Source organism: Ambystoma mexicanum, chromosome 6p (genome assembly GCF_040938575.1).
Source record: "Ambystoma mexicanum isolate Mex_15411 chromosome 6p, UKY_AmexF1_1, whole genome shotgun sequence".
NCBI classification, from domain to species: domain Eukaryota; kingdom Metazoa; phylum Chordata; class Amphibia; order Caudata; family Ambystomatidae; genus Ambystoma; species Ambystoma mexicanum.
Window position 1 is genome coordinate 1,410,885,273 of NC_090935.1, and position 24,526 is coordinate 1,410,909,798.

Consider the following 24,526-nt stretch of genomic DNA (forward strand, 5'->3'; position numbering starts at 1 on the left):
AGGCCTTGTCTACAGGCTCTCTCGTAGCCATTCCCTTACTGTGGCTACCATCTATCGGCCACCTGGTGAGATCTCCTTCTTCCTCTTGGAGTGGGCAGACCTCTCCTCTTCCTTCCTGGTCTTAAACACTCAACTCCTCCTTCTTGGAGACTTCAGCATCCACCTGGATGCTTCCTGTCCTCCCACTAGACTCTCTCTCTCTATTCTCCCCTCTGGCCCGACTCACTCTGCAACACTCTGGATGTTCTGATCTCTTCCCCTTTCTATCCCTCTCACCACTCCTCTCTCAAGGAGCGATCACTTTCTCCTTTCCTCCCATCTCACCCTCTCCGACCCATCAGGCCAAGCCAACCCCAGCACTGCCATCTACCTTCTCGGTTATCCGACCCATGAAGCGTGTGTCAGTTGAGGCCTTCGTCGCCACTTTCTCCCCCCGCCCTCTTGGCTAACTCCCACTCTGACACAGCCCTTTCCATGCTCCACTCTGCTATATCTGATACTCTCGATATTCTTGCCCCTGTCATGAGGATCCGCTTGACGCCCAAAGCCAAGTGCAACTCTTGGTACGACTCAGTCCTAGTCACCCTTAAACGCAAATGCAGGGTGGCTGAGAGGAAATGGCGAGCTTCCAGTACATCCGCTGACAAACTGGCCTGCCGCCTGCTCGAAAGGCAATACCAGCTCTCCGTCCGCACCAAGAAGAGAGCCCACATCCAAGCCTGCGTCTAAGCGGCATCTAACAACTCGGCCGAATGCTTTAAAATCTGCAAAGAGCTGGCCAATCCTGCTGCAGTCTCTACCTCTCCTGTCCCCTCCCAGGCACTCTGCACGGCCCTGTCTTCTCATTTCATCTTCAAAACTCAGGACATCATGTCCTCTCTCTCTTCCTCTCCCCCTCCTCCCTCTTCTCCCTGCTCATCTTCTGGCCCTTCTTCATCCACCTCTCCTCCCTCCTTCTCTGGCTTTCCCCTGTTCTCCTCAGACAAGGTTTCTAGACAAGTCTGATCTATGAAAGTCTTGTCAAAACAGGTTAACCCCTGTTTCTCCAAAACCATCAAGGGCCACATTGACACACTGGCTCCTGCTCTGGCTGATTTCTGCAACCACTCCTTCACCACTGGAGTCTTCCCCTACCCCTGAAGCATTCCCTTGTGCACCCTCTTCTTAAGAAACCCTCTGCCGATCCTTCCTGCCCGGCTAAATATTGTCCTATCTCCATCACTCCTTTCCTGGGCAAACCTATGGAAAAGCTGGCCATCTCTCAGCTGAATCTTCACTCTGAATCTGTTGGTTGTCTCCATGACCATTGGTCTGGCTTCAGAGCTGCCAGAAGCACGGAAACTGTTCTCCTGAACATCGGTGAAGACCTGCTCTCCAACCTTGATTCCAACTCCCCCTGTGTCCTCATCCTACTTCTGCCTTTGACACAGTCAACCATGCCATCCTGCTTAACCGTCTCTGTGATAACCTGGGTATCACCAATCAGGCCATGGCTTGGCTGACCTCCTTCCTCTCTGACCAACCCTCCCAGGTCCAACTTGGGTCCTTCCTCTCCTCTATCTCTATCTCCACCTGTGTTGTTCCCCAGGAGTCTAACCTCTCTCCCTGGCTGTTCAAACAGTAGCGGGTGCTTCTTGCCCACCTCATTCCTGCTCCCTACCCCAACTTTCACTGCTTTGCAGATGACACTCAACTCATTTTCAGGCTCTCTTCTGCCACCTCTTCTCCCTCTCTCATCTCTGACTGTCTATCCTCCATCCAGGAGTTTTGTGCCTCCAATGATCTCTGCCTTAATACCAGCAAGACTGAGATTCTCCTCATCGACACACTTGCTCTCTCCTTTCCTGGCCTCTCTTGGCCCTCTTCCTGCTCCCCCTGTGAGGCTAAAAACCTCTGGGTCATCTTCGACTCCACACTCACCTTCTCTCCTTACATCTCTGACGTCTCTAAGAAGTCACACCTCCAGCTGCACCTCCTCAGAATTATTATTCTTTTCCTCTCCTTCCCCCACAAGCTGACTGTATCCAGAGCTCTGGTTCTCTCTAGTCTGGACTACTGCAACAGCCTCTTTCTAAATCTGCCTGCCTCTACTCTCCGCTCTCTCCAACTCAACAAAAACAGGACTGTAAAACTTGTCCTTAGCCTCAAGCCCAAGGATTGTATCTCTCCAGGACTGTAATCTCTGCACTGACTCTCAGTGGCAGCAAGTTCAAAACCCTCTGCATTGTCTACAAGGTCTTCTGGGGCCTGGGGTCTCAATACCTTCAACTCTCTCTTCCTAAATATCTTCCTTCTCAGGCTCTTCACTCATCCGCCTCCAACTCCCTCAGGGTTAGTCGCTTCTCCAAAGAGTGAGTTGGTGGTAGTTCTCTTTCTTCTGCAGGGGTCTCCCTCTGGATCAGCCTCCCTTCCTCTCTGAAACTTAAGGAGAATCATCTCTGGTTCCAGAAACACCTCAAGACCTTCCAATTTGCTTCTGCTTTCTCTCCTCCTCTCCCGTGCTGATCTCCTGGCTGTATATGAAACTGCACTGGTTTACCTGGCTACCCTCTGATCTCAGGCCCAGGTCCCATTCCCGCCAGCTGCATACCTGCACTGTCCCGCTGGCATCCCTTGCACCCATGGACTGTTTCTGTGTGCCTACAGCGCCTACTAGCACTTAACATCTGATGTCTGCACTTACCCTTGCACTTGCCACCAGCTGGCCGCACTTTTATTTATTATTTATTGTCTTATTTATTTTACTGTTATCCTATGTACTGCACTACGCCCCCACTTTCCCCTGTACTTTTCCCCTTCCCCCTGCCCTGCACGTGCGTGATCTCAATGTCACCTGGCCTAGTAGGATCGCTGTCTCTGTCTTCCCTCTGTTTCCCCTCCCTTGCCTTGCCGCTCCTTGAAAACACTTGTGTATAGGCACGTTATAAATGCCATATCATATCATATAATAGTATAGTAATAGTAATATAATAGTATAGTGAAATTAGGTGAATCTAAAAGAGAAAAGCAGCATATTGAAGTGGAGGTTAATATTCCAAAACATTTGATGGTAGCAATTATCTAAGGAGCCACTGCAACACGGTAAGGGGAAAGTACAGAGGTTCCTCATTTGGAGGATTTCACAAGAGTTTTCTAAAATGGTACAGGAGCAGATTCAAGCTGTAGACATATACACAAATGAAGACGAAAAAGACCAATTGAGGAAAATATTTATGGAGTTCATGCAGGTTTTTGCCAAAGATGCCTATGACTGTGGGCTGACCAATGTCCATGTTGCCACACTACCAGAAGGACATCATAGGGAGCCAGTGTTTGTGTGGCAATATAGGTTGCCCTTGGCATGTCTGGAATCATTATCTGAAATAATCAAACATTTAGAATCTAGAGGAATCATTAGGCCTATTCATAGTACATCAAATACTCCTATATGAGGTTTGCTAAAAACCAATGGCCAATGGTGCTTGTGTCCAGATCTATGAGAATTTAACTAAAAGGTACCTGTTTCAAGGTGGCCCCTTCCATTCATTGATGAGGGCCTTCAACAGGTTCACGTTCAAAGGTATTTACCACCTTAGATCTTACAGCTGGATACTGGTGTGTGCCACTAGCTGAAGACATTCAAAATATATTTGCATTTCCATTTGACAAATCACAATATGCATGGTCACGGACCCCTTTTGGGTATGTCAATAGTGGGAGTGAGTTTGGGATATGCCTGAGAAAGGTACTACCAGATGCAGCTGAAAGATGAACAATAGTTTATGTGGATGATGTCCTAATCAAAACTGAAGATTTGAAAAGCCATTCCAATGAGATGTATTCAGTCAAGTTCAGAAGGCTGGGGCAAAAGTATCTTTACAGAAAGCATAGTGGTGCAGAAAAAGGGTGAGCGTCCAAGGCCATGAAGTGACAGAGCATGGATTAAACCCACAAAAGAAAAAGGTGGAAGCGATTCAGAAACTAAAAGATCCCACTAACTTGAAAAGTTTAAAGAGTTTGTTAGGAATGAGAAGTTACAACAGAGAGTTTATTGAAAATTATGCAGATATTACACAACCTTTGATGATATTACTGGAGCAAGGTTTACCCTGGAAAGGGGAAAATGAACAAAGTGAGGCAGTGGCCATGCTAGAGGGGTGTCTAATGAAAGCGCTATGTTTGGCATATCCAATGAAAAACCAGGATTTCTTTGTAGGAATAGGATTCACAGATCAATGTATGTCACCAGTGTTGTATCAAAAACATGATACAAATAACAAAACGATTGCATATGCTAGCAAGGTATTGTCACAGGTAGAGACCAAATTTAGTGAATGTGAAAAAGCTCTTTTGGGCATAACAACATTTCCGTCCCATAATTCAAGGGCAGCCGGTGATTGTTGAAACAAATCACCAGCCTCTGCAATTTTTGCAAAGAGGTTCAGATTAGGGAATTTGGCCCAGTCAAGAATCACTTCATGGACATTAGCACTTCAGGGATTTCCAGTAGAAGTGAAAAAAGAGCCCAGTTTCTCAAGCGAAAGCAGAATTGCATGATTGTGCAGCTGTCTGTGCGCCTGATGACACAGAGCTAGAGATAAGTTTGAATGAATTTCAGCAAACGCAACCTATAATCCATTGGAGGAAAATACGTGGTCATTTGAAAACACCAGGTTAGGATAAGGAAGGAAATGATAAGGCAGATCAATTAGCCAAAATTGGAGCTGTAATTGGGGAATTATTATCTATTGAACACCTGCTTGGTGAAATACAAGTTGAGTCAATAACACACTACAAAACTGCAAAGTCAGTTGAACAGCCTGTCACACAATGGAGTTTTGATACTGCAGATCGAGACTTGATTAAGTCACAAAAGGAAGACCTTATTCTAGGCCTATTTTACAACCATTTGCTAGAAGCAGAAATAAATCCACTGATCGAAGAGGACTGCAACGGGAAAGAGTAATTGTGGGTGTTATTAAAAAACAAAAAGCAAATTAGGTTACAAGATGGACTGATGATTAGAGAATCTGTGACAAGCCAAATCCAATGGGTAGTGCCTTTGTCATTTCGGGGATTGAGGTTACATCCTGCCCACTATGCCAAAACTGCAGGCCACAGATATTCACATAGACTTTGGACATTTGAAAAGATTATGCCTATTGGCCACACATGTCTCAAGATGTTGAACTCTACACCAGATGGTGTTTAGTGTGTGCACAGTTTCAGCCTGTGTCACCAGCCATAGAGCACCATTAATTTGGAGATCAGCAAAGTGAAACAAGTACATGCTGAGGGTTGCTTGCCTAATGGCCAGACTACAGTGCGCAAACGGCAGCCACTTTACATGTAAATCATATTTTTTCAAGATTTCGTTTACCTCAAAGAATAGAATCATACCGTGGAAGTCATTTCACTAGTGCAGCAATGACAATCATTTGGCAAATCTTGGGTGTTAAGAGGAAGCTACACATTTCAAAATCGCCCCTCCTCTTCAGGGGGAGTGTAACAGATTGATAGTTGACATGTTGAAAAAGTTTGTAGCTGAATCGTGGTCTAGCTGGGATTTGCAGCTTCCATTGGTACTAATGGATCTCAGGTCAACGTCTTCTAAATCAACAAATCTCAGCCCCCACATAATTTTAGACAGGTAGGAAAATGGTTTTGCTACAAAACTTGCTGTACAGGACAAATGAACAGGTTCTTGTAAATGCATCCATGATACATGAATACGTGGAAGAACTGAGAAAACACTTGCAATACGCGTTTGCGTATGCGCAGCGAAATTTGGAAAAGGCTGCTGAAAGTGCAACGTCATATTACAAAGACATCTGTGAGAGAATATGAGATAGGAGACCAGGTATAAAAATTAAACTTTGGGAAAGGTAAGCATAAAAACTCAAAATTTCTTGCAGCATGGGAAGGGCCATATAGAATTGGAGATAAGGTTTCACATGTGGTCTACAGAATTGCTAGAAAGGAGGGAGAATTAACAGTGTAACAGTGTGTCCATGTTAATCAGATTAAACGGTCCACCCGAAACATGAGGTGAAAAGGCTAGAGCGAATTGAGACTAGCAGGGGGTTAAACATGTAATGGCAGGAAAGTAGACTTACCATAGCAGGTTAATAGGTGTAAATAATTTTAAGATGGGGTTTGAAGGAATAAAAGGGGGAATATATATTAAATTAGTGAACAAAAATATAAATAGGTAACTAAGAGAAAGGGGTATTGTAAATAGGTAAAGACTTAATTAAGTTGCGTTATTTTATTAGATGTTTTGTTAAGATTGGTTGTGTTTGAAATGGTTGTCTGAAAGGGTGCTGTGTAGTATTAGTGTGTTTAATTCATGTTATTTTGAGAGGTTCCTAAAGAGACGTTTGCATTATATGGTATTTGGTGTATAATGTGCATTTGTGTGCATAATTAAATTTGATTTCAGACATCCAAAGGAAAAGGCAAAAGTAAATGGATTGATGTATTTGGGTCTTACGTTGTCTTTTTCTTTTTGTTTTCCCCGTCAGTGTGCCAGATCCTTGGAGTGCCCCGGATGCATGGAGGATGCCACTGGAATGGAGTGCCTTGGAAAACCCCTGGAACGAAAAACAGGGGATGAAGATGATGGCCCCAAAAGAAGTCACACCTAGGAAGTATGGAAGTTCACTTCACCAAGAACAGTTTTCTGAACAATGTATGACTTCACTTGTTGAACATCAAAATTATTAATATATTCATTTTATATTTTATTTAAAAAAAAATTTAAAAAAAATTAATCTAAAAAAAGTTTTAAAAAATATAACAAATAGGAGACCACCAATTAAAAGAAGATAAAAGATAAAGGTGAAAATGTTTTTCTAAAATATTGACAAAAAATAATAAAGATTTAAAAAATGTTTTTTCAAAAATAGAGATTTATACATAATGGTTTTTGTGTATTTTATATTACCAATTGCATGTTATTTGTTTCTTAACTCTTAAGGTCAAGATAAAATCATGCCCAAGATCACGCCTTGATTATGGCGTGAAGCTGGGATTATTACATGTTTGTTTTTTCCTGCAGTGATTTTGGTTGTGTCCCAGCAGAAAATAAGGGGTTGTGTAGGGAAATGTAATAGGGAAATACTTTTCCCTATTCTGAATTTCAACAAGGGTAGCTCCACATTTGATCATCCACATTGTAGCAAAGGTTTGAATGTTAAGTCGGCCCAAAGGTGTGAGACTCAAGCTGTGCCTAATACATGCCAGTATTTTAACGCACAAAGTACATGCCAGCCAATTTCAATTTGACCCTGCACAACATGTTTTATCATTTGCACCACACCAAAACAATGAACTAAATGCAATGAAAGTTAAATTAACATATTAATTCTATTAACTTCCCAGGACCAATTAGCCAATCCCCTACTAATATCCAATGCAATTTAGACCATTGCTTATGAGTGCAAAACATTGGTGCATTGATATAAAGTGGCCCATTTCATAAAATGTAAAGATATCTGATCTGTGCAAAGTCAATAAATGCTGGAAATGTAGAATTAGATTTGTTTTGCAGTGAATACGTGACAGGGTTTAGATGTGAGTTGATTTAAATAAATTGGCTCCATTGTTAATTTGTGGGAAAGGAGAAAATAGCGCTGAATTAATGTAACATTTGTATTCAGCGCTGCAGCCTGAATCTCAGTCAAAGGTACAAAGGAAATAATGTGCTACTTAATGGGCTGGTTTGTCAATGGGAGGTACTTTGAATGACATTTGTTTTAGAAAAAGGGTTTGATCAGAAAGGGCTGGGGCACTCATTCACTGCCAAAGGGAACAATGGACTGGCAGAAAGCTGATTCCAGGGTTCTTTCCCTCTGGCTGACTTTGCAAGTAGAAAAAAATTCTTGTTGGTTCCAGGCGAAAGGGAGTGGGTGTGATAAGAATTCTCCTGTCCTGTTCAGTAGTCGGAAAAGGGGGAACATCACCAGCTGACTAGTGAAGGGCTATCCTGACCACTGTGCTCAGAGAATCCACTGACCCCAACAAATCTAGGTAATTATGCAATAAAGTGAGGAGCATGTAATTTATGGAAGACATATTTTACAGGCTGCTGTGTGAAAGAAATATGTTTGTTTCTTAGAGTAATTCACAATCTATGTTTTATGTGGATTCCCATTTATGAAGCAAGCTTTTATTAAGACAAGAGGCTCATAGCCGCCAAGAAGTGTGAGGGAAACATTAAAGGTTACAGGTGACTGTGCGTTAGCCACCCAGTGACACATGTTTATTTGTAGCCTATTACTAGAAAAGCTATAATGTGTGTGAGCTCTCTAATGATACACATTTTAACCATGTTCAAGTACAAATTAATGTAAAAAGCAATTAGCACAACATAATGCAACTGTTTTTTTTCTCTGAATTTTAACATTTTATGAAAACACAAAATGAAAGAAATTAGTTAGTCTCAGTATTCTTACTATGTGTCTGAATTTTTGTATTAGCACATAGACTGAGGCACATCAGGTGGTAAGCTCATCTTACGGCAGGTGGTAATTCACATTACCACAGGTGGTAATACATAAGGTAAACTACTTGTTGTGAGTTGAGTTTTTCAGGTGTGCCATGCGTGTGCGTGAGTACAACTATTTTGTGATGTGAAATGATCAATGTATTTTGAAACACAGCCAAAAGGGTACAAAGTGGTATTATACATAAGGTACAGCACGCAGATACAAGTGTACTAAGTCCAGTAATTGCTTACTGTTAGTGACCCTGGTAAAATAATTATTAGGCAGTGTTCTGAAGTTAGTCTCACCACTAAAAAGATACACCAATAATCTTACTACAATATAATACCAAGAGCTAACAAAAATACCACTATACCACAAAAACGCATGAGATACTAAATATAAATAGCCCAAAAAGATCCATAACCGTACTGTGTACTGAATCCTTCTGTAATTATATATATAAAGTACATCGGTCTGACAGACCAGTGAATACAAATTAAGATGATTCTACTAAGTTGTTTTTTTTCTTCTGCACAAATGGTGAGAAAACACTGATGAACATTTTAATTTTAGAAAATAAATATTTGGAAGTATTTGAAAGCTATAATTATATTTTTCTGTGGACTCATATGTTTATTTAAAATGTTCCTAGAGTAATCTAGAATGATGGGCATTCAATGTAGAGAGGGAGATTGATTAATTGGTCTTCCGTAATTTGAGACCTACTTGAAGAGTGCATAAATTAATCATGAGGTGAAATCACACCACCTCCATGGCTTGAATTTCCAACCCTACAGATACTAAGCTCTAGTCTGATTATCAAGATATCTGTGTAAATATGTATGAGATCATGTCATATAAAAATTACTTTTAATTAAGAATATGTGTGTGGTTTACCTACCAGGCCCTCCTTCTTTATTTGATCAATAGGGGAATTACTCCACAAAGTACAGTGAACATTTTCACAATTTTATTTGTTGGCGAATTTGTCTATTCCAAGTTTTCTAATAAACTGAAAATATTTACAAAGCTGCCTGCCTTTGGAAATGCAACCATCATGTCTTTCTTAAAGGAATCAAGAGGATTCCCCAATTAACAAATAAATGAAAATATTTGATAAAATGCCATGAAATGGTCGGTGTACTGAGGTGCTATGTTTTAAACTAAAAGAAGCAAATTGACAGAGAATTAGATTGTACATTGAAAATACCCCAGATACATTTTTTTACACCAGAGTGAAAATACACAATAAATACCCTTGGTGGCTACTTATCATCCAGCCCCAGCACAACTGGATCCAATTGCTAAGGACCTGCCATCAAAACTCAGCAATGATGATTACCTCAGAGACATATTCAGGGAAAATCCCCATATTCCCTGTAGCCAACTAAAATATCTAGCATGATCCATGACCATTTCTATTTTCAGGGAAGTTGCTCAATTCCTCCAAAATATGTGTCAGCCTAATATTTTGCTGTTGAGGGGATTTTAATGAGGTCCTGGGTGCTTTTTTGGATAGAAGCAATCTTGGTGGGAAGGTGTAAGGGAAGGTAACCGCAAGGCTGTCCTTGACCTGGTGCAAGACTATGGGTTGTTGAATGTCCGAAGGCTGGAACATTCTACTTCTAGGGAGTATGTTTTCTTATTCTGGTGCTCATGACACATACTCCAGGATCAACATGATACTAAGAGCAGGGAAGGTGATGTTCTCATTTCATGCAGGTGAATTGGGCAGAATTAGCATATATGACCATGCCCCGGTATCATTGGAAATGTCACCAAATTACGACAAGGTGAGGTCTATCTCATAAAGAATGAACACTTCTTTATTAAAATATGATGAATTGCTAGAACAACATGTTAAGGGAGCAGCACTGTTTATCGTAGCTAAAGGACATGACGATTCCAAAGTGGGCATATATAGGAGGCATTCAAATGCTACATGAGGGTAATTTTGAAGGCCATGGGCCCTAGCAAAAAGAGTGCCATGGATAACTAACTGAAGGCATTGGAAGAGGCGAGCATGGCCTTAGAAGAAGATGTAATGATGAAACATTCTGAGGAAAAGTGGAGAATACTCATCCAACAAAAATATGACTACAATAAACTACTATAGGCTACAGCAGATGAGGCTTTATTTAGGACTCCTTGTCAGTACTATGAAGGCGGCGAGAAAGGGGATTGTCTGCTGGCTCATTGACTGAAAATTCAGGAAAATGGGAAAGCAATTTATGCAACTGAGAACAGTACCGGTCAACTAACCTTTGAGCCGGCGAAGATTAATAAAGAATGTATGCAATTGTTTTCTGAGTTACACACCTCAGAGAATGCAGTGGATGTCCGCTCTTTGGATGAATACTATGAGGATATACATTTTCCTGACTTAACTGTGACTGTGATAGGTTACTTGGAAGGTGAACTATCAATGAAAGAGCTGAAGATAACAAGGATGCACTTAATATCTGGTAAATGTCATGGACCAGTTGGTTTCCCTGTGGAATTCTACAAGGTTCTGCCTGACTGCATTTTAGAGCTTATGGCAGATGTCTTTAAGTCCCCTTTTCAAGATGTCCTCTTGCCTCAATCCATGTGACATGCATCAGTATTATTGAAGAAGAACAAACCTCAGACGCTCCTGAGTAGCTAGAGACCAATTAGTCTGATCAACGGCAACAAGACATATTAGCTAAGAGCTTTGCCTTGTGCCTGGAGGTGCTGCTACCAAAGTTGATTGACAATAACCAGAGTGGTTTTATTTACAGAAAATATGCTGCATTCGATATTAGAAAACTCCTTTTGACCATGATGACAGCTAATAATCTACAGGATAAGGTGGCAGATGTGTCTCTATATGCTGTAAAAGCATTAAATCAGATTGATTGGCAGCTCTTGTACAGGACTTTGGAAAAAATGGTATTTGGCTTGCACTTTACAAAATGGATAAAGCTATTATATACTAGCCCTACAGTTACAGTGTCAATGAATGGATTTAATTTCGAAAAGGGAAAGGGCAAGGTTGTCTTGTGTCTCTGTTACTCTTTGTGATTGCCATGGAGCCTTTGGCATGCATTATCAGATTGTATGTGAGAACACAAATGGTCAAGTACCCAGGATGTGTCCAAAAACTCAGACTCTATGCTGACAATTTGTTGCCTGCATTGAGGGAACTCAAGACTTCCAATCTGGCCCTAATGGACATAATTGAAAAGTTCAATAATATATCTGGCTGCAAGATCAATTGGCAGAAATAAGAGTCCATGGCGGACTCTCGGAATACCATGCAAAATGATCTGTCTAACCTGTACTTCAGATGGTGCCCAAGGAGAATGACGTTTCTTGATATATGATTGACAAGTGAGGGGTTGCAGATAATGAAGGACAATATGGCTGACTTGCTTTCGGAATTGCAGGTGGACTTGGATCGTTGTTCCTTCATGAAGCTGTCCATGTGGGGGAAGGTTAACTCTCTCAAAATGAATGTTGCTCAGAGGGTGAATTAAGTTAGGAATATGTTTCTGCTTCCTACTAACAGAGGTACGATGGAGCAATGTGACAAACTTCTTCAAGCGTTTTTGTGGGATCGTAAACCGCCACTGTAGAAGCTGTGGAAGTTGCAACTCCCATGTGAGGATCGTGGACCGGGGGTGCCTAACTTCAAAGTGTACTAGCTTTCTTTCATGGCAAAACACCTCAATTCATTTATTCCAGATTATTGCACTGTGGTAGAAATGAGTAAGAATACACCATTGGAACTAAGGGCGCTTCAGTCATCTAATAATCCGAGGGGTGAGAAAACATCAGTGCTTACAACATTTTTATACCAATGCTGGATTCAATTGTTTGGAGTGGTGGGCTATGAACCTCTACTAAATGAATGCTCTTCAATCTGGCTGAATCCAACGATAAAACAGGGGAAGAAGATGGTCTTTTTACCTAATTGTTTCGATGGTGGCGTAAAAAGGATTGGGGATGTGATGAAGCATGATAAATGGATTTACTACACAAATCTTACTAAAAAATACTGTACTGTTGGGGAATATTGCTTGCTGCAGAACTTGTTAGGGCCACAATCACCTGTTGAAAGTTTCAACCTAGGACAGCTACTTGAACTCAACGCACAGGGTCACCTGGCCTTGAAGCTATACAAGACTCTAGCAAAGGGCAAAGGGACAAATATTGAGTAACTGACAGCATGGTCAAATTAGTTGGCGCCAGGGTGTTCTAAGCTCACGGAAGCCAGATGGGGTGATATGTGCAGGAATATCACTTTAACTTCCCTGAACTTAGGTGAAAGGGTGAGACAGATTAAGATTCTTGATAGGGGATTTTGGACTTCTTAGAGGCTTTATAGGGGACGTATGACTGGTTCTGATGTGTGCTGGAGTTGTAGACATATGGCAGGTTCATTAGAACACGTGTTGTGGGACTGTTGAAAGCTTAGACCGATGAACAAGGTTTTGGGCTTGTATTTAGATTTAGATTTTGAAACTTTGGTCATGGGAGATTGATTGATTGTTTATTTACTATGCACTTATACACAGGTGTTTCAAACTGCAACTATGCATGTGAGTGGGAGACATAAGAAGACAAGACTAATGATCTTACATTCAGATCATGCAGGTACACTGAACAGGAAGTGCATGGGGGGAATAGGGGTCAAGTGTGCCCAGTCCTGTCAGAACATGGTTAAGTGCAGAGAGTTAGCACTTTCATAGCTCATAACCTAAGTGCAGTAGTGCTGCGGCAAGCTCGAGGCCTGGGGGCAAGTGTAGGAGACTGTTGAGGAAGCTTGGGATCTGTGAGGCTCTGAAGGTACACGAGGCAGTCACTAAGTGAAACTGAGCAGAGGTAGAGGAGAGAGAGAGCAGAGAGAGGTGGTTAGCAGGGGAGAGGGAGAGAGAAGGGGGAGGCTCAGAGCAAAGTCTTGCAGAGTTTCCAGAGTTTAAGGAGATCAGGCTCAAGATGGAGAGAGGCATGGAGGCTGTTCCAAAGGGAGGCACCTGCAGTGGATAAAGATCTACCCCCCAAGTCTCTGCTTGGAGAACCAGCTCACCCGCAGAGAGTTGGAGGGCTCGGGAAGGAGAGTATTTACGAAGAGAGTGTTGCACATAGAGTGGACCCAGGCCCCAGAAAGCCTTGTGGATAATGAAAAGGGTCTTGAGCTTAATCCTTGCAGCAGGATTTCAGCCCCAGTGAGATGGGGTCTCTGGGCTTGAGGCCAAGGATAAGTCTTGTGGTTCTGTTCTGGATGAGTTGGAGAGGACGGAGGGTAGAAGAGGGAAGGCTTGAAAGAGGCTTTTGCAGTAGTCCAGCCTAAAGTGGACCCAGGCTCTGGAGACAGCGAGGCTCTGGGGGAAAGTGAGAAAAGGTAGAATACCTCTGAGGAGGTGGTGATGGTAGTGGGAATATTTAGAGATATCCGAGATGTGAGACAAGAAGGAGAGAGTGGAGTCGGAGATGACCCATCTTTTGTCTCATTGGTAGGTCGAGGAGCAGGGCCAAGGGAGACCGGCCAGAGAAGAAGAGGAAAGGTGGGAGCAGGGGTCCCAATGAGGACAATCTCTACCTTACTGGCAATGAGGCCGAGGTTATTTGCGGCACACCACGACTTTATTTGTGGACAGCCAGTCAGGTATGACTGAGGAAGAGGAAGAAGCCAAGGGTAGCCTGAAGGAGAGCTGTGTGTCATCTGTGTAACACTGAAAGGTTGGAGGTGAAGGTGGCTATCAAATTGGCCAAGGGGGCCATATAGCCACTGAAAAACCAGGGGGATAGGTTAGATCCCTGCAGGACACTGCATGTAGAAGAAGTGAGAGAAAGGGCCCCCTTTCCACCTGGGATGGGCGGTCAGATAGAAATGAGGTTAGCCACACCAGTGATGCCCAGGGTATCACAGAGACGTGCAATCAGGGTGTTGTGGTTCACCATATCGAAGGCAGAGGACAGGTCGAGTAGGATGTGGACAGAGGGAGAGTTAGAGTCACGATTTGAGAGCAGATCTTCATGGGTGTTCAGAAGAGCAGTTTCCATGCCTCTGGGTGCTCTGAAGCCACACTGGTGGTCATGGAAGCAACCAGCAGATTCACTGTGGAGGGTAAGCTGAGAAATAGCCACTTCTCCAGCAGTTTGCCCAGGAAAGGAGTGATAGAGATCGGGTGATAGTTTGAAAGAATGGAAGGGTCAGCTGCAGGTTTTTTGAGGGGAAGGTGCACAAGAGAGTGATTAAGTGCATTGGGGAAAACTCCAGTGGCCAAAGAGAGGTTTCAGAGGTCGGCCAAGGGTGGGACAAGAGAGTCAATCTATATTGTACTTGTTGATGATCTTACCTATCCTCAGAAATGTTGGCACTTTAGGTCAGTGCAGGTGGCCAAGCAACGCATCCTGAGAGTATGAAAATCTGTCACAGAGCCAACAATGCATGATTGCACTCAAGAGCTTGTTAAAATGTCTCTGAAAGAAAGAGTGATCTTTATGCAACACAAGAAAATCAAATTTTACAAGGACATTTGGGGAAGGTTTTTTGGAACTTATTCGATTTGTTTGTAAGATTGTTGTAATTGTAAACATGGGATGGGTGGGCTTGAGAGGGGTAAGAGGGCTTTATGTTCTTTTCTTTCTGCATTCTTACTTGTATAATTCCTAACAAGGAACTGAATCAAAAAAGAACTGTGTTTCCACCAAACAACAAGACATGGAACACACTATTTAATGTTAGGAGGTGGAAAATCCGCCAAAATGCATGCACCAAATCTGCCATAACAATCCCACATAACAGACAAGTACATATACAAGTGACATATAACTGCAAATCGTTTAATGTTGTGCTCCTCAACCAAAGCAAGAAATGCCTCCAGGGACTTACATGAAATAATGAACCTACAGAGGCACACCACATTGAACAAAACAATAGAAACACCAATAGGCCATTGGTGATGTCATCTGTGATATTGTTCGCATCGGTATGAACAGAGCATGGCACAAGACATGTGTTATCGCTGCATAGTTTTCCATAACTTGCATATATGTTTAGTGTTCAGATCTTGCGTTACCACCATAACTACCCTTTAACAAATGCTTTTCTATGAATTTCATTTTTTTTATGCAAAACATCCTTTAATAACGTTTTAAGTGAATGGTAATGTTTTTTTATCACAGAGGATGTCTCATGATATGGCAGTACTATATGTAAGTTATTAAAAGTTCTCTTTTCACATATAAAAGGACTCATAACATTCCTTTAACAAACATATGTTTTGCATTGCACACAAAAATATGTGTCACTCTGAGCAGCGCATTCTGGGGATGCAAGTTATAGATGAATTGCCTTGGGCATGAGGTTCGGCCATGCTCCAGGTCCCACCAAGCCACTCACAAGAGCCTCTGGACTTGGCCCGCAGGCAGTCCCAGTCCCACTATATCTCCATGAAGGAATCATAGGCTGCTGTCCATGACTTGCAGTCATGGCCAGTGACCGCAAACAAAGGGGCATCAACTTCAACCATTTTGCAGGCCCAGCCAAGCAACTCAGAGTAGGCATTGGGGTTTGCCTTTGGTCACGCCAGACTGCTGTGTGTTCACTGTTAAGGCAGCATAGCTTCCACCTTCTGTTGAATTTCAGGATTGTTTCACATTAAATTGGCAACTTAACATCACTTCAACTAAAACCTTTTCTCTGAATTTCAAGGGATTAGTTGACGGAACCTATGAACTTTACCTACCTATTAACTAGTGCTTTTCCACTGAATTTCAAGGGCTTTCTAATGCTATATCCCCACAACCCTTTCTCCTACAGATTTTACTTCTGATATCATAACTGATGTTATATCCTTTATTATCATTGGTTTTATTAAACTATGCAACATTTTTTCCCCCATTGTGGATTTCTACCCCCTGGGGGTTACTCAGCCACCAGCCCTTCACTGTGGCCAAGGCCACTTACCATTTTTCACTGATTTGCCAATGACAAGAAGATTAAGGGAGACTGGTACAAGAAAGAGGAGGAGAGGCTGGAATGAGGAAGAGGAGTAGGCAAAGAGATATAGATGAGAAAGAGTCACTGTGACAAGAAAGATGTAGCGGGACTGTGATGAAGGAAAAGTACTGAAGGAGGAAGAGGAACAGGGATCAGGATATTACTAATTATTACACGGGCCACGCTAGTTGCAGTGTAGTTATGGTTAAGTTGCTAATCCCATAGGAAGAGCAGTTTTTGGGTGGCTTATAGCTTCGCTCTCCCTGGACGAATCCTCACCAAACTTTGCAAAAAAAAGATATATGGCCAACTCTGAATTTGTTTGCAAAGTTTAGTGAGATTTGGTGCAGGGGGGGGCAAAGTTATAGGGGGGTCCCAAAATTTATTTTTTTCCTGTAGAGTGAATGGGGAAAAAAATGTGCTCATAACTACAGCTCAAACCGCTGGATGAATTTGCACCAAATTTGCGGCAGGGGCAGCGGCTTGGTCCCAAAAGTGTGCTTTTGTAAATTTGGTAGAAATCCGTCCAGTAGTAGGTCTCAAAAAATGAGTGATTTCTATGTCGGCTCCGCGGACACATTTCCCTGTTCGCTCTGCGGACAGGACACTGATTGGCTAATCGGCTTGCGTCATGTTCGCGGACATGCAACGTGTTCACTGATTGGCTGGGGTGAAGCGTGAGGTGCGTCACATTTTTGATGCACTCGCAATCTTGGATTCGTGGACATCCACGGACAGGGCGGCGTTGAACGGGGGAAAAATACTATTTTGGGGAGTGTGTTGGTGTGTAAGACTGCTTGGGGAGGGTGGGGGAGTAAGAGATGGGTCACATGCTGTATTTGTTTAGGTGGCAGGTGCCCCTAATGTGTTCGCCATGTCCGCGGTCTTCACGGCTGTCCGCGGACATAATAAATGCACTACTGGCTATATTACTTTAGTATGATTTTGGTTTTGGGTTGTTAGTAGAGCATTGATTGTAATTAATATCCCCTATAAGTAGCCCATATACCACAATTAAAATGTTTGATTCTATGGGTGTGTTAGCTTGCGGTGGTTATGGCCAGGGCATAGAGTATGACCGCAGCATAACTAACCCATAGAATCAAACATCCAGCCAATATCCACAAATCAAAATGTTGTGTACTTTTTGATTTGTAGAGTTTGTATGTGAAGTTTTGGCTAAGTCATGCAATTAAGAGTGTAGAGTTTGGTAACAAGCACTGCAGTATAACATATCCATGGAAATAAACATTTTGGATTGTGGTGTATGGTTCGATGTTTGCTTGAATGGTTGTGTTATGCAGCAGTATTTGTGAGTTGATTTATTATATACTTACTGTTTGACATTTTGTGATAGAATATATTTTTTTAAAGACTTGGGTAACTGGAGCAGATATTCTTTTTCAATCTCTGTGATAAAAGAAAAGATCATATGTTAGTGTAGGTAGTCCATAATGAGTTATTGAATTGCATAATAGACATTTCTGCATTATTTTTAGAAGTACTATATTTCAAACCAGTGTACTGTGCAATTTGGTCAGTTTCTGTGTTTGTTATGGTACAATATAGTTCTTTCTTTATTTTCAGTACTTATTTGTTGTTTCTGGCTAATCTTCTATCTGTTGGCTTGTTGCAGATTTTTGGGGCAGTTTGATACTTGTTGGTGTAATCTAATTTTTTACTTATAATTTTATGCTAATTTTCTATCTGTTGGCTTGTTGCAGATTTTTAGGGCAGTTAGATACCTGTTGGCGTATTCTAACTGTTTATTTCTTGTTATATTTTAGTGGTATTGATTTATCTGTTTGGTTGTTGCAGAATCTTGGGGCAGTTAAATGCCTGTTGGCGTATTCTAACTGTTTATAATTTTCTAATTGAATTTTTGTTAATGTTTATGCATAGATTAGTTATTAAATTTTGGTTTTGAGAATATTTAATAAGCGTTTATAAGATTTGCTGATAATCTCTGCTTTAGAGTAATGGTACTATCATTACATTCGAACCATCCACAATTCTTTTTTATGTATGCAGTGTAGTGACCTATATTGGTTGTGGCTCCTGCGAGGTAGATTATACCTATTGTTGTGAATTTTTTCTTACCAAGTGATACTTGACCATGTGTGACTCCAGTCAGCTTGCAGTTGTTTTTGGTACCATCTGCATTGTAACGTAAAAGCATTACTATTATGTATTTACTATGGGCCTTATCACGAGTTGGGCGGTAACACCAGTGCTATTACCGCTGGCACTATGAGCCCTATCGCCAAACCACCGACGCTATTAGTGCCGGATCACGGGTTTGGTGGAACGGTTAGTGCCCATTCCCCATTGTGCCCATTTGGGAATTCCTCATTCCCCATTGGGCCTAATGGGGGAAATTCACACTATTACCACCAGTGGATTTCCCGCCGGCAGTAATAGTGCTGAAAATCAGCAAATTTGCCGCAGATTTCCCCCCAGCTCAGAGCTGGGGGGAAGTCCACCAAGGCCATGATCTGGAGGCCCCTAAATGTGTCAGTAATAGTGCTACAGCCGCATTTAAGGGTTACCGCCAGACTTGTGATGAGGTCCTATGTGTCTCTATTTGTAAGGTAGAGCGATTATCTGAATTGCAGGTAGTACATAATCTGCCATGGTTTGCATTTTGTACAAGTTGCTGAAATAGAATGGATTCACAGTTAGGTATGGATACATACACAAAGTGTTCATTAGGGATGTGTTCCTGTGCCACATTGCTGCAGAGAGTGCATGTATGTTTTTACATGTATGAAATCTGCAAAATTTCATTTATAGGTATGTTTTTTGTTTTCCAGTACTTGTAGTAAGTACATTAGAAATTCTTGTGGATCTTCTTATGAGTTTATAGTGAATTTGACCATTCCAGCACAGTAGTCCAATTCTTGTCTCATTCCATGAACACTGTAGGTGTTGTCAGGATTGTTGGTTGCATTTCTATGAAGGACTAACATTTGCAAACACAATTGGTCTGTATTGTGTAAGTAAATGTTGTCAATAATTGGTGGAAATTGGAATAGAATATTTATTGCTACATTTGCGTAGCAATTTACACCAGTTATATTTGAAAATTTGAATGGACCTGATAATTCTTTTTCCAAGTCATTTGTTCAGAGTGTGTGTTGCTTCTTTGAAGAAGTACTTGATTTACTTTGAACAGTAGATTCTTCTTTGGTTGTGGTAAGTGATGAAGTATTAGCTTATTTTACTTTCTTTGGAGGAATTGCAGTGAGATCCTGTATCATTTCTGTTTGAAGTACTTTTCTTTTACAACTTTTTGCTTTTTGCGGAATAGGATATGTTTTTAGATGAGGAGTGTACAGTGAACGTAGTCTATTGTATTCTAGAATACAAGGAATATCAGCATTAACTTTACTTGCATCAAAGTTGATTAGAAATAGTCTGTCACGTGTACGTAAGAGTGATAGTGCTACATAGATCATGCCTTCTTTAAAAACTGTGCTCCCAATATCTATCAATGCTTTATCTAAGGTAAGACCTTGTGATTTGTGAATGGTGACTACATATGCTAGAGTTAGAGAAAATTGTTCTCTGCGTACATACATGTCTTTGAAAAGAAGGAAGCGGGCTGTTGAGCGTCCTATCCTTTTGACTTCTGATAGTTTTTCAAAGAGAATATTGACAAACTGAATGTTGTTGTCACATGGGTATGTTTGAAAGCTAACAACTGTACCAAGTTCTCCATTAACTAGTCCTTGCTCCACATCAAGGTTACGTTTAAGCATTACTCTAAAGTTTAAAGGTAATTTTAATATTTTCTCCAAACCAGCTGTGTTGGAGATAGAGTATTCTATGTTAGTTAGTCTTTTTGTGGCTTGTTGACACATGGGTAGTGTCATACCATGTACGTCCAGTTTGTCTGTGGAGCAAATTTCAATTATTGGTTGCATTTCTTTTTACAACCTTGTTTCATTGAATTTTGAACAGCTTGCAAGAGTTGTCATCAAGGACATACAATTGACATTTTTGTGTGCTAATTTTTCCATGACATCAATAGCACATGAGTTATGGCCATAGAGTGCATGGATGTGCCGGGTTTTTAATATTGCTTGTGCTTCTTGAGATAGTACACAAACTATAATACTTTCTAAAATGTTGGCGTATGTGAGGTCTGCAGACTGGCACATGTTTTCTGTTAATTCTCTGTATTGGAAATGTTGCCAAAGGTTGACATCTCCTGTGCTGCCAAAGGTTTTAAGGCAGAGTTTGTGCCCTAAGGTTTTAAAAATAGGTTCACCTTTCACTGGTGTTAATTGAAGAAGATCTCAGTAAACAATAATGTGTTTTCCTCAAATAGCTCTTCATAGTCTGTTTTGAGTACCTCTTGTAATCTGAGGTGAATCAAAGCCAACATTAGGTTGGAGACCATGCTCACTTCATCTATTGCTAGTTTTTTTGTTTGTTTCAAAACTCGCGTAGTTCCATTGCAGCTTCTGTAGAAAGTTTGTAATAATCTAATTTGTTTTGGTGTTCTACTAGAAGGAGTAGTAATCGGTGTAAAGTGACACCGCCTATGTTGTAGGCAGCTAAACCTGTGGGGGCAGTTACAACAGCTGACAGTTTGTTGTTTGTCAATTGTTGAAGGAACTTGCTGATGATTTTGATTAAGAATGTTTTTCCTGAACCAGCTTGACCACTTACGTATAGCAGTATAGGTTTGTAGTTTTGGCAGGTACAGTTTTTATTTTCATGCTGCACACCATGTTCAATTTGTTTGTTACTTCTTGGAAAATGTTATGCAGCTCATTGTTCAGTTTTGATTTCAGTACAATGAAGTCTTCTGTATCTTGTTCATAGTGACACATGCTGTTTTCTACTTCTGTCATGGCTACTTCTGCCTCATTTGCTATTAGTGGCTGTCCCAGTGGTTCTTGACTTCCTGTTACAGAAGGTTGACTACTGTTGGGAGTGTCCTCATCTAGTTGGGCCTGGAGTTCTTCTTTGTGTTGCTGTTCATTGTGCAACATTGTTTTGTACTGTGTAAAGTTTGCATCTGTTACAGTACTTTCATTTGCTTTGAAAGTGTCTTCATAGGAGTTATAGATATCTAGTAACTCTTCTTCTTTTCTCCATGGTTTAAAAAGTTGTAGCAGGGACATGTAATATAGTTCTTTATGTTGAGGAGTTTTTAATGACAATTTCATATGATTAATTAAGCTTCGTTTGGTAAGTTTCACTAAGCTTCCTTCACAATTTGTCACTCTGTAGCTACCTTTGTTTTTCATCTGGTTTTATATTATTTTTGTATGTGAAGTTTTGGGCTATGTGGTATAGACACATGGTTTCCAAAGTGATACTCCTATTTGGGTAGTATGTGTCTGGTAAATTGTTATTCAAAATGTCTTGGCTGTTGGGATCATTTTTGGCTATTGTTTCTATGTCCTCATATGATTTGAGAACTCTTTTTCTACATTTAGCAGGACTAAGACTTGGCTATACTATATTTTCAGATTTTCCATACAAAGCAGTACCGGTTAAAGGGTCTGCAGCTTCATAGCCGCCACATTCTCTATGAGAGAGCATTTTTATGCCTAAGCTGTACAATTTCTGTGACAGTGTTTTGTCAGATGATATCTCATCCCAGAGGTCTTGAAGCTCTGTTTTTTCTGCTTTGGTTAAGTAGGCCGTGACATATTGTGTAACTGCAGTGAAATTGTCTGTAATGTACTGCACATCTATGATTGCATTCCATAAGAGGGCAATGGTCGCATTGTAATCATTAATATATTTTGCTTCTTCTGTCCTTTTTATGTAATATGTGTTCTTAGGTGATTTACCTTTGACACTATGTCTAACTGAAGACATGAAGTTGTTTACTTGACCTGTTGTTGTAACTGGCCTATGGAATCTAAAGCGGCATTTGGTGTAGTATTTACCTTTGTTTTTATATTTGTGAAGACAATATTTCCAACATTTGTGTCTTTGAAATTTTAAAATTTGTGCATGAAGGTCACTATTTGTTGTTTGTGAAGGAATTTCACAAGTGACATATTTTTTGATAAAGTGTAAAACGGTGGCATCACTGTCTTGACCAAATTTAGGAGCATCTTTAATCCATAAAAGCATGAGGATATGTGGTGCTCCTCTGGCTTGGTATTCTTTTCTCCAAAAGAAGTGTTGCACTTGTCTAAGGGGAGGAACAGTTTTATTACAAATAAAGTGTAGCATAGCAATGAAGCAATGAGGGAAATATCTTGAAACATTAACAGGATCTAGAGAGCAGAGTTCTCCAGGTCTTAGTATATCTATGTTTGTTTTGGTTTTGTTTTCTATGCGTAGGAAACCATGTAAATCTTCCCAAGCATATTGTGCACAACTTAATGTAACAAACCAAGTGGGTGGGCCAAGGTTTCTTATCATACAATGTACATATCCGTGGCGTTGGAAGCTGACATATTTTGAAAATGGGTGCTGATTTCAATGTGCGTGCAACTCCGTAGCATAGAGTTGCTACTTCACTTTCAAAGAGTAGGTGGAATATACATTCCACATTTTGTCTAAATCTGGGATCTTCAGAATACATTCGTAAAGAGTGGTATTCTGATGCTGTTATCTGATTGGGTCTATCATACCTTCCTCCTTTCCCAGGAGGAAAGAGTAGAGGAAAGGCATGTGCTTCTATACTTTTTTCTCATATGCTGATTGGTGATCCTTTGGTTTGTCCCATTTGGTATATTTACAGTGCATCATCTATATTGTGTCTTTATAGAGTAATAGATGAATTGTATAATGGTCTAAAATATTGGATACTGTAGCAGGATCTAGAAGTTGAAATTGACCAGTTTCTGGTGACTCTTTAATTATTTCAGTGGTTTCCCTCAGGCTTTTTTTCAATATTAATTTCTTTGTAGTATTCATTATTGTCTCTTAGATATTGCCAGGCTTGTCTAACTTTATGTAAGTCCACGAGTTGTTGCCAAATTGTTTTGTCTTTTGTAGGTACACCATTTACTAAGACAATTAAAGATTGATCTATTGGACGTTGTACTCCAGAGTGTGTACATTTTCTTTAAGATCTAATGGTAAATAAACTACTTTGCCACGTATGCCTTTCAAAAATTCAGAGGGATGTAATTTCGCTGTTTTTGGTTGAATGCATATTATTGCTTGAAATGGTTGCACTGTTTGGATTGTGATGCTCTCATGTAAATTGAGTTGTTGCAGGGGTTTTGGTAGTGGGAATAATTCCAAGTTATTTGTGATGGCACGTGAATGAGTTTGGTTGTTGTCAAGTTTTGCAGTGCAGTAACTGCAAAGTATTAAGTGGTCAGTAATTTCGTATTTGTTTTCTGCTATAAGGTAGAAAGCTAATTCAAACCATTTGGAATCTTCATTGTCTTGTATTTTGTATGTTATGTCTACAGTTTTTGTGCTACTTTTATACAAGGTTCTGCGGCAACACACACACATATGGTTTGGCACTTCAGCGGATTTACTTTTAAATGTTAGTATTTCTTTTTTTGTATGTGTGTAGTAGAAGGTTGCCATCTGTACAATTGTTGCCAGTCTGTTGTAAAGCTATTGCATTTTGTAAGTGGCTTTCACTTCCGAAATATTTTCTCTGGATATGCTCTATTTCTTCGAGTAGTTCTTTGGCTGTACCATGTAGAAGATTGTTATTTAAATTGGCTAGTGCTAAAGCAGGACTTTTAGCATAGCACAGTTTATGGACCAGATTTCTTATAGTTGAATGATGTGTTGATATCATTTTGATATAATGGAAGGTGCTTTTGCAAATAGGTCCTGAAATGCAGGCTAAAGAATCCTTGTAGTCCTGTGTATTTGCGCACTGGACAGGTATCCATATTTTGTAGTAGTTTCATTTTGAATTTGTCTTTGCCTTTCACATACTGATTGAGGATCTGGCGTAAAAATTTGAAAGTTTTTTTGGCAATGTTACACATTGACATGCACGGCCATTTGTACACTGGATGTTTTGGTTCAGTGTAATGGAGAGGTGAGACTGAGTTTTCTGGGGATATTTTTGTAAGCAGCATTTCTTGTTCCGGTATGGTATTATTACATTTTTTATACCCTCGTCCACTGCTAT